The following is an 11,540-nucleotide window of genomic DNA, read 5'->3' on the forward strand; positions in this document are numbered from 1 at the left end:
GTACTTCTTCGTTACTTTCTTCATCCTCATAAAACTCACTGGTGCAGAAAAAGTCATCGACTGCATCTTGGCTATTGAGTTGACATCTGGCTTCAGCATTCAAAACTTCCTCCTTAAATTTAGCATTGCTCAAGTGCAGCTGTTGCTGGTCATCATGAGAAGATCCACCAGAGACACCGGACATATCACAAGTGGTGGTAGCAAGTCCAATCAAGTCCTCTTCATCACAAACATCAGCATCCTGATGGTGAGGTGATGTTAAACAGTCTTCTGTAGACATTTTGATTGCTCCGGGTAGATAATAGTTCTGATATGTGCACAAAAAAGCAAGAAAAACACATGTTTAACAGCAAAATACATTGGAAGAAGAGTACAGGCAGTATACTCTTTGGTTATTTCAGTAAAGTCACGTAGGTAAAAAAAATGATCACGACGTTTCGATCGCAACACAAGCAGTCGTCCTCAGGAGGAAAAAATAATCCAGCAGTGGAACTGCTGAACCAGCGAGAGAGCTGTTACAACAAGGTTATATAATCCAGCGAGAGCTGTTACAACATGGTTATATTACCTTGTTGTAACAGCTCTCTCGCTGGATTGTTTTTTACGCCTGAGAACGATCGCTTGTGTTGCGATCGAAACGTCGTGATATGTTATTTTTTGTTTTGTTTAATTGTTTCTACCCACGTGACTTTACCGAAAGAACCAAAGAGTATGGAATCCTGCAGTCACGAAAACTTCAAATCAAGATAGTACAGCCAGTTATCGACATACAAATGCCCGACTTACGAACATCCGCACTTAAGAACCAGCTTCCTGATTTTTTTACATTGACTTAAAACGCGAACTTGGGCTTGCATACTGAAGCGCGGAACTATGTTGTTCAGTGGAGTGATCCTCCACAAGATGTAATGAGTCAGCCTCGCACGGGGAGTGAGCGTTTGTGTGTGCGCGCACATTTGTGCCTATGAAAGTGAGTGAGCGTGTGTGTGAAAGTGAGCGTGTGGGGAGCGGTCGTGTAGCAGCGGTTAGCAAGCTGTGCTACGAACCTGACGACCCGAGTACGATTCCTGCTTATGGTCAACACCAATGACGATTATCTGATCCGGTCCTGGGCCTCCCCTAGGTCGACTCAGCCTCAAATGAGTATCTAGTGCGGTATGTAAACATCGCCACTCAGGAGACAAAGGCGGCCGCGCGTACTTTTGGCCACCGACCTCCTCACGTGCCATGCCGGTCTTCATAGGTGCTAGCTAACAGCACTTGCCTCAACAGTCTGTTAAGGATATACACGAGATCTTTGTATTTGTGTGTGTGCGTGCGTGGTGTGCAATTGTGGTGACTCATTGTGCCCCTTCGGACAAGCAAGCCAGTGTCAGGATTCAAGGTCAGTAAACGTAAAACTGATTTTTTTTTCTATTTATGTTACTTCATTTTATGTTTTAATAACTATATAGTACTTACTAATGCAAATGTACAATATGTTTTGTTATTAATGAGTTGTAACAATGCTTCCCTTTTTTGTTGACGCGTAACAAATTTTATGACACCGACCGTATGGGCATTTAAATTCAGTGCATTATTGGGTTGCGACTGACGAACCATTCGACTTACGAACGGGTCTCAGGAACTGAGGTAAACTTTTATGATGAGGGAAAACTCGGTGAGATGATGGAGAGCTGAGTATTGCATTTAAGAATATTAAGCCACTATGGACAGATAACAGCAAGTCTACGGTCCAATGTAACCGACCACGCAATAATCTCTGCATTTACCAACGCAGGCCATGAGTAAAGTAGGAATTTAAGACCAAGTTAGTACCACATACCACTGTATTATCATGAATTGACACAAGTCATCATTTATGTAGGTACAGTACCTACATAAAATAACAAAACATTAAACGTCTCTCATTATTTTATAGCATGGTGACCCCCTCCCTCCTCGCCACAACTTTACCTTGCAAGAGGTGACGAGTCGAAGCTCCCGGTTCAAGAGAGGTTACAGCACGGTCATTGTTGCATACGGTACTCTCACGATCGTGATGGTACCTGGAAAATAAGCAGGTAGACACCAATTTGTCGATTTAAAGCTTCTTTCGTGACTGCAGGGATTCATCTTCTTGGTTCTTTCGGTAAAGTCACGTAGAAGGGAAGTAATAAAATAATAAAAATAAAACTATAAAATAATACAAATAAAACATAATAAAATAATAAAAACTAAAACATTATACAATTATAAAAATAAAACATAATAAAATTATACAATAAAACATTATGAAATAAAAATAAAACATAATAAAATAATAAAAATAAAACAATTAAATTTCGATTTAAAGCTTCTTTCGTGACTGCAGGGATTCATCTTCTTGGTTCTTTCGGTAAAGTCGTCACGTAGAAGGGAAGTAATAATAATAAAATAATACAAATAAAACATAACAAAATACAATTCTCACGACGTTTCGGCCACAACGCAAGCAGCCGTCCTCAGGTGTCGGAAAGACAGCGTCCGAATGAACACCACCAAGTTTGGCAGCGTATATTTAAGCTGGGTTAGTGGAGGTGGGCGCCTTGACAAAGGAATTTACATATTTATGGGAAATGCAGATATGGGATTAGTCACTACTTGTGAGTATTTTGTCTTATATACTGCATACAAATATAACTTAGCTTTGACTAAGGAACGATATCGTAAGGAAGAGCATCCGTGCCTATAACATCTTGACACTGAAACGTTCTTACCCCGTGCCCCTACAGGTAGAAGTGTTATTCAAACAATGTTCAGCGATTCATATTCTTGGTTCTTTCGGTAAAGTCGTCACGTAGAAGGGAAGTAATAAAATAATAAAAATACATTTAAAGCTTTCGTGACTGCAGGGATTCATCTTCCTGGTTCTTTCGGTAAAGTCACGTAGAAGGGAAGTAATAAAATAATAAAAATACATTTAAAGCTTTCGTGACTGCAGGGATTCATCTTCCTGGTTCTTTCGGTAAAGTCACGTAGAAGGGAAGTAATAAAATAATACAAATAAAACATAATAAAAGAATTCTCACGACGTTTCGGCCACAACGCAAGCAGCCGTCCTCAGGTGAAGACCAGGTCTGTCGGGGAGACAGACCTGGTCTTCACCTGAGGACGGCTGCTTGCGTTGTGGCCGAAACGTCGTGAGAATTGTATTTATTATGTTTTATTTGTATTATTTTATTATTATTATTTCCCTTCTACGTGACTTTACCGAAAGAACCAAGAAGATGAATCCCTGCAGTCACGAAAGAAGCTTTAAATGTTTTATTTTTTATTATTTTATTACTTCCCTTCTACGTGACTTTACCGAAAGAACCAGGAAGATGAATCCCTGCAGTCACGAAAGAAGCTTTAAATCGAAATTTAATGTTCAGCGAGTTTCGGAATATCTTTTGGTAAACCTGTATTCTTTACTAGTGTATCAAGTAATTTAAGCGACTCGCTCACTGAAACCTTAGCGAATAGCGAAATCACATCAAAACTCACCAACATATCATGAAGTTTAAGTTTAATATCTTTGATCACATTCACAAGATGTTCTGAATTTCTTATGAGTGAAGATGTCCTACCGATGTAGGGCTGTATTTGTTTAGTTTAGCTTTGACTAAGGAAGAGCATTCGTGCCTATAACATCTTAACATCTGTAATGTTCTTACCCCGTGCCCCTACTTACTGGGGCACCCTTGAACAAGAGCTTTGTAAATTTTTATTTAAAGCTTCTTTCGTGACTGCAGGGATTCATATTCTTGGTTCTTTCGGTAAAGTCACGTAGAAGGGAAATAGTAAAATAATAACAATATAAACCAATAAAATAATAAAAATAATAAATATTGTTGTGGATTTCACACCTGATGATGATTGCTTGTGTTGCAATCGAAACATCTTGAGAATTGTTATTGTTTCATATTATTTTATTATTTCTCTTCTACGTGACTTTACCGAAAGAACCAAGAGCTTTATAGCTCTTCGGATTCCTCCTGCGGTATAAATAAAAATTATAATCTCGCAGTTCGCAAGCATTGGTTGAAGCCTGACTACCATGTGAGACGTCGACACCGGCAGTTTGCTTGAATTTAAACAATGTTCCTGAAACGATGCACTTTTAAGGAAGTGTTAAAAAAATGTTTTTACGTGGAGGTACATATGTGTGAATAAGGCATTGATCATACCATGTTACTTATATTCTCCATGACGACACGAACGATTGTTGTTACACATTGGACCACCAATTGACCACCCCCACAACTATGCTAACACAGACAATAGTTATGACAGCAATGTATGATATTACACCTCAGTTGTTGTGGATTCTGAGTCGTGGCTGAGGGGAAACTGGCCCAGACGTCGTGCTTGCGCACACACGAAGTGAGTTGTCCACGCCGCTCAGTGCTGGCTTGGTGTTAGTCGACGTTAATTGTCGGTTGTTTGATGTTTTCTTTCGCGTTGGTTAGAAATATACAGTATTTGCTTGTGTAAACGAAGCTCCTCAGCGGGAAAACCGCGAGTGCGCTCGACGCCAAAGAGATTTTTAAAAAGGCGGGAAAACTCTTGGCCAATCAGAGAGCGAAGAATCCGCCCCCCCCCCCCCCTCTCAACGGGGGGGGGGGGGGGGGAGTGGGCGGGGCATCGCGAGACGGTGCAGAGGTGGCAGGGCCCATCAGCCACCAGTGCCAGGGATTTCACTTTCACGAGGCACGTGGTGGCACCACTAGGAGTTGTTCTAACTAGAATAACTCGAGAGAAAATACATTAAATAATAGAGTACGACGTTTCGATTGCAACACAAACAACCGTCGTCAGCTAGAAGGAAATTTGAGAGAGAGACAAAAGACAGACACGCACGCAGAGAGACAACACAACTCTAATTATTTTATTTTATTTCTTTCTACGTGACTTTACCGAAAGGACCAAAGAAAGATTCAAATAAAGTTTGTTATAACTACTTACTACCTGGTCAAAGACCCCAACGCAGAAAGCTCCCCGGGTTTGGTCTCCTCCCACGAAGCTCATGGTCCACCCTAAAACCGCATCCGCGAAAACCACGTTATATTTTGCGTTTTGTTAAAGTACGGTTTTGACGTAAAACTTTGGTGACTGCACGGACATATTCTTTGGTTATTTCGGTAAAGTCACGTAAATAGAAATAAAATAAACATAAAAATAATTAAAAACCAAACGTCGTGAGGTTTGGTTTTTATTATTATTTATTTTATTTTATATCTACGTGACTTTACCGAAAGAACCAACGAAAATTGTTAAAGTAAAGTTTATTTGAAACATAAATTGCTATGCAACGGGAAAACAATGTTAGGGGTCAACTCATTGAGGGATCACAAGACATCTAGACCGCCCTGTACACTGAATTGTTCGCGAATACAAAAACTGAGATGATTAAACCCCGTAAATATGCTTGGAACAAGTCCAGAACACCGCTCCATGGATTTAGTTTGGCCACACCCCATCCATCTTTCCCTACGTATTTATAAATCTGCTCATAGCACTATAGGAATAAATCCGGGTCCGCTACGTACGGTGCGAAAGACGTTCAACTTACAGCAGACGATCGATATGATGGAATTGTGCAGGACGATGTCATGAAGGGGATGCGTTAATTTCGTATCATTAATATCCGTGGTGAATAGTACCATTCAACTGTTTACATTAACTATACTGTAGGGTAATCATGGGAAGAAATTATATTGTAAATTTGAGAATCGAATGGCTAACCGCTGATCGATGCGATGGATTCGCATTCTCAGGGGCCACTAGCCAACTCCTTCAAGAAGCTCATGGGTCAGAGTCGACACTGATATCACTTAAGGTGGAAACAACTTTAGTCATAACGATATTTATTTTTTTGCAAATAAGAGTTAATTATTTGCCAACTCGGCTATTTAACATGCGTATTACATTATTCGCTGTTACTAGCCACATAACTAAATTTGAACCACTCAAGCTAAATAATATTGAGTGGTACTGACAAGTCAAATATCTTCTCTGGGCTCATGGACTAAAGGTGGGAAGTGAGACAAACCAAAAAGCAGTATAATAGTAGGTTTTTACCCTTTTAACTGGTACAAAACTGACACCTTTATTCAAGGCATCATGTTTGCAATGACCACAACACAAGTAGTCAAAAAAGCAAACAAAAAGAAGCAACTCTGATAAGGATGATAATATGCACTGTCCTGGTCATTGCAAACATGATGCCTTGAATAAAGGTGTCAGTTTTGTACCAGTTAAAAGGGTAAAAACCTACTATTATATTTTGCCACTGGTAAAAGAGATCTCATAGCAAAAAGCAGTAGTTGACCACTTCACAACTCCTCTTCCCCCGCGGCCCTTCCTGGCTCTTCCCCCCTTAACCACGATATAAGGTCGTGCCTCTTGGGACTTCTCTTCACTTGATACAGATAATTTGCTGTGACAGTTTCACCTGAAGACGGAAGCTTGTGTTGCCTCCGAAACGTCGTGATTTTATTGTTTTTATTTTTTGTTATTAATTTTAATTTCATTTTTTACCTACGTGACTTTACCGAAAGAACTAAGAGTATGGGATCCTTGCAGTCACGAAAGCTTCAAATCTAGAACAAACCAACCTCACTCATTGGTCGCTAGATGTCGCTAGATAGCCCACAAATCGAGTCATAAATATCACGTATTAAGCACAGTAACCTGATGCGGGATCCTTAAAAAGCACCTTGGTTCGCTCGGAAATGTACAGAATTCCCTCGTCCCAGAAAGTTGGCAACGCTGGCGGCAGGGCGACTAATCGTTCCCTTGTGTATACGTCATATGTACCGTTTATACTGCAATCCATATTAAAGTGCATTACATAAATTGTACACACTCGTCTGTAAATTGAAATTTCTATTGAATGTAATTTGTCGTGGATGTTTTCATGTGCACCGTTTATTTTTGCTTCATTTTGCCTGCTGACGTGGATTACAAACACTTCCCGATAAAACTTGTCCCCAACTCATCAACAATTGAAAATTGTTGATTGTATATGATTACCACAGTCTTGTATGGCCAGATAACACGTTGCATGATATATAACATGAGCACATCTTAAAAAAAATAGTTTTGAAATCATGTATAGCTTATGGACCTTTTTCCCAACTTCACCAAGAAAACAACAAATAAGACAAAAAATCTTGCAGTAATATACTATTAATAGAGTGCAAAAATGCAGTCTGCGGAACAAGCGTTGAAGAAACGTCACTGATCACACGTTAGTCTTCTAAGGCAGCGTCGTTGACGAGTATGAGTTTAATGTTCATCTTCCCTGTGCGCTACTGCCAACGCAGCATCGCCAAACAATGTACAACAACTATAATCTTCGGGTGCCATTATTTGAGCTTAAACACAAGAGTGCATTGGTGAGTCGAGCAGATAGTCCACACACAAGCGTTGGTACATCATCTTCAACAAGTGGTGAGCCCTCACAGCTGCACGAGACAAGTATGCGTATCTATTTCAGCAGTGAAATAATGAGCTTAATTGTAAAGGCGAACAAAGCAGCAACACTTACTTAATCCATAATTTATATTTGCAGTTGTGTTATCATCATACAAGCACAGACGAAATGTTTTCGTTCATACATTTTTATCTAATATGCATTGCGCTTTTATTTATAACCAGGTGAATCAAATGTATCCTTAATTAGGTGGTTTATGAATATTTAAAATTGAAACTTTATTTATTCTTTATATTTCGAATTAAAGCTTTCGTGACTGCAGGGATTCATATTATTGGTTCTTTCGGTAAAGTCACGTAGAAGGGAAATAATAAAATAATAAAAATTCTAAAAATAAAACAATAAAATTCTCACATTTTATTATTTCCCTTCTACGTGACTTTATCGAAAGAAGCAAGAATATTATTCTTTATAGTACTTAGAATACCAATTTTTGAGATGACAGCACTTTAAAACATATGCCAAATAATCCCTCTGAAGGGTACAGTCAAATGTGCTAATTCATTCCAATGGGTGTCTTTTGTAGTCATTGGTAGACATGATCACTCATTAGATAAACTACATTTTATTATGGGTGAAATGCCTAGGATGTCATCTTCAAAAATTCTGATAAAGCACTAACCAGGGCAAAACGATCACACTGAGAGCCACCGAGCTACCTTCCTACTCGATGGCATTGCCAAAGCTCTCTATTATTGTATTTGTTTTATCCTTTTCTGGCAAGCACACACATAGAGTATACGAGTGATATTCCACAAGAGCACTCAATTCAAAAGAAGCATAGTATAACTGTTAAAACCATGAGCTGGAGTTAAGTGGCGGTGCAGTAATGACCTGAATTCCATTCCTGACCATGACGATAATCGGTGGCGGCTGGTATCTGAACTAGTCCCCCTTCACCAACCAGCAATGACCAGCGCGGTGAAGTATGGCCATGCACCCCCATGGACGGTATAGGAGGCCTACATACTGAAATGGAATGACAATTTGCTAAAAAATCACGTACTATTATACCATAACCTTGCTACATCGTAGGAGCTTGAGAGATGGCAACAGCTTGGGGAGTCGTTCATCCAGTAGTGAATGTGAGATTATGATGATGATGATACCATAACCTAGTTCTACAAATATATAATTTATGCTCGGGCTGCATATGTATTCACAAATGTATTATTAGGTGTGTTTTAATCGGGTCGGATAAACATACCCTTGCCTGAAAGCGCACTTTCTTGTGGCATGTTATAACACATGACACCAATGCCTGTTAATGTCAGAAATGCAGACACACTCCCAACGGTGAAGGCTCACGTAAGCGTGGCATGTTTGGTCTGATATATTTAAGTCTTGTGCGCTGCTCGGCCCACCACCACAGTATTGTCATGTCTGGTTATAGCAGTTTTTTATGACAGTATTTTGACGGCTGCCTTGGGCATTCTAAATCACATTGACAATAAAATGTTATAGATTAAAATGTTTTAGGCTATTATGTTTTTACTGTGGTGTGTATAGGCATGTGCAAGTATTACAATAAGGCACTGATGTAGGACACTTTTCAAAGACGTAAGTGCGTATGTGTAGCGTGTAGCTGGCAGCATTTTAACTTTTAAGAATATAGCATGAGAAAAAATGCGATTTCTTAGAATGTACTGTAGTGCTTTGTACCTCGCGTGTGCAGTTGATGTCATAAGTATAGTCAGGACTTAATTTATTCACTAAACATATTCAAGGTTGCTTTCAGACGAGCAGCCACGAGTTTAATGTATGTCACCTTATGCATTTGTGGGCGACACATTCAACCACAAAAAAGACCAATGCGATTACAACCAACGTCGTTGAAATTATAATTACGCCGGAAATCAAATACAGGTAATACTCTTCCAAGTACAGATTTAATTATAAAACAGTATCCAAGATTTATATAACTGGTTCTAGTGGTCAGAGATCGCTGACTCTCTGTTGTCACCAACCTCAATTGAGCATTACTGCACTGTAAGATTACTAAACACCTCTTATTCTCTCTGACTACTACACTCATTGGCTTGCTATAAACTTTTCATGAACAACCTATGACCTATAGATTAAGTAGGATAGTAATGTCGGTCAAAATATTTTTTTTAAAACTAACATGAATTCTTGTTTGCCCGTTCCAAGAACCATCACACAATGTCACCGGGATGAATGTGAATGGAGCTCTTCTTGGAATGTTTTTAATCACAGCCGGGCCAGTGGATGATGGACTCGAGCATTGGAAAGCTGAAGGGGGGCTACGCCTCCCTTCTTAATTCTTATCGTCAGAACAAATACAATTTCGGGACAATATTTAACATCCACAATATTTGTATGAAGCTGGATAAAATGATAAATTTAGTCACATTTAGTTGTGGGCATCAAAGCCTTTCATCGTATGCAAAGGCGGTGAGGGCGAGAGCGGAATGCATAATCGAGAAAAAATCACACCATATCACTCATTCTGTTTAGCATTTAACATTAAACCTCATGAAAGGGACCCCGGGGTCCCCTCTCGCATAAACATTATATTAGAATGTAAACAAGAACTTTGCTCTTTTTCACCAATGGGTTTGAAGGATGGTGGCAAGTGTTATCTTGTTAAACTATGCCTTTAAAACTGAAAACTACTTACTTGCAGTACCTCTATTTAAAAACACTATCGAAAAAATAATTTACACCCTCTGTCAATCATCGTGTTTCTCAGTGTCGATTTGTGAACACACTTTGTAAACAGTACATAAAATAGTACGCGTTTTCAATGCGCTGTTCATATTGTAACAAGCGTTTATACCAATGTCACTCTACAGAGTAGTGTGGGTCGCCGCTCCTCTTATCCGCATTGATACGAGCGGTATGTGGGGACTATGGCTTAACCGCAAAAAAAAAACTATCTGTACAGATGCATATCTGCAGGTAATTGGATTGTTATCGATTGATCCTGGCTGTAGACATTGGTAGGTTACAAATAGTAATGAAGATAAGAGAGCAGTTTGACTGTAAAGCTGCAGTTTGAGCAGCTTTGGATAAGGCTTATGATCCTGCCCGTACCCGAGCATGGAGTGCAGCGTTCGCTTGTTCAGCTCTTCTGCGCATTCGTCCTCGCTGCTGCTGCGCTTGGACACGACGTGACAACAGAATGATCCGCGCCAGGTGGGTCGCGGTGTTTATGTGCGCGGTGGGACGGAGTCGCCAAAATAAATTTACTAATTACAATTTTGACTTCCGTTTATGCGGGACCCCGAGGTCCCGTCATAACGTTCATTTGTTAAAAAATTGTTTAACAAATGTGTAATGTTCCCCCTGAGTTTGTGAATGCCCGCCCGTTTTAACAAGGTCGTGGTACGGAATTATGGTTGACCCCAAGCATTGGTCTGCAGCATCATTGACTATAGCAGTGCGAGCAAGCACCAGGCAGCAGCGTGCACCAGGAGTTCATGAAGTTCTAGCAGCAGCAGAAGCAGCGGCGTTGACCACCAGTACTAGCACTGGCCACTAGCAGCAGCAACAACGCGTAGTACTAATCACACAGTTATCTCACCACGTAAGGGTTTGTGCTCAGGCTTGTCTCAAGGACAAGCAACAGCAGGAGCAGCATAATCATGGCAGCACAGTTATTATATTGCTACAGAATCTTGCTTTGGTAAAGCGCAGTGACGTAGTTATCGAGTTGTGCAGTCAGTGCAACTGCACTGGAGCTCACAGGCCGTAGTGACACATGCACCAGGCTTTGAAGAGGGGGGGGGGGTATTGGACCGGGGGCCTCTTTTTTGTTATTCCTTTCACCAGGGCCCATGCCGAGCATGATACTTCACTGTGGAAAAGCACATTCTCCCGCTTACTTTTTTCCATCCTTATACATTATATCAGATAACCACGCTCATCTCACAAGTTCATCAATTATCAAGGAAAAACTGAGGTTCTCAGTACTTATATTCTGGGTAGTGCCCTCTTGATCACGTCGCTCTCCACAAACGGTGATTTCACCTAGGCTGCTGAAGGAGGCACTGGCTCCCGGCTTTCATCCTCTGCC

At 40.3% G+C, this 11,540-nt stretch overlaps 1 long non-coding RNA gene across 1 annotated transcript; it reads right to left on the reverse strand.

The window, feature by feature from the left end:
• Positions 1-24: 24 nt before the first annotated feature.
• On the reverse strand, positions 25-4,475 carry LOC133362818 (uncharacterized). The gene is made up of 3 exons (XR_009757534.1): positions 4,315-4,475; positions 1,957-2,048; positions 25-307 (listed from the first exon to the last, which is right to left on the reverse strand). It is a non-coding gene; the product is annotated as an uncharacterized LOC133362818 (long non-coding RNA).
• Between the last annotated feature and the right edge of the window lie 7,065 nt (positions 4,476-11,540).

The sequence above is a fragment of the Lethenteron reissneri genome, unplaced genomic scaffold, assembly GCF_015708825.2.
Source record: "Lethenteron reissneri isolate LAM-NWPU_2019-01 unplaced genomic scaffold, ASM1570882v1 scaffold_1630, whole genome shotgun sequence".
In the NCBI taxonomy this organism is placed as follows: domain Eukaryota; kingdom Metazoa; phylum Chordata; class Hyperoartia; order Petromyzontiformes; family Petromyzontidae; genus Lethenteron; species Lethenteron reissneri.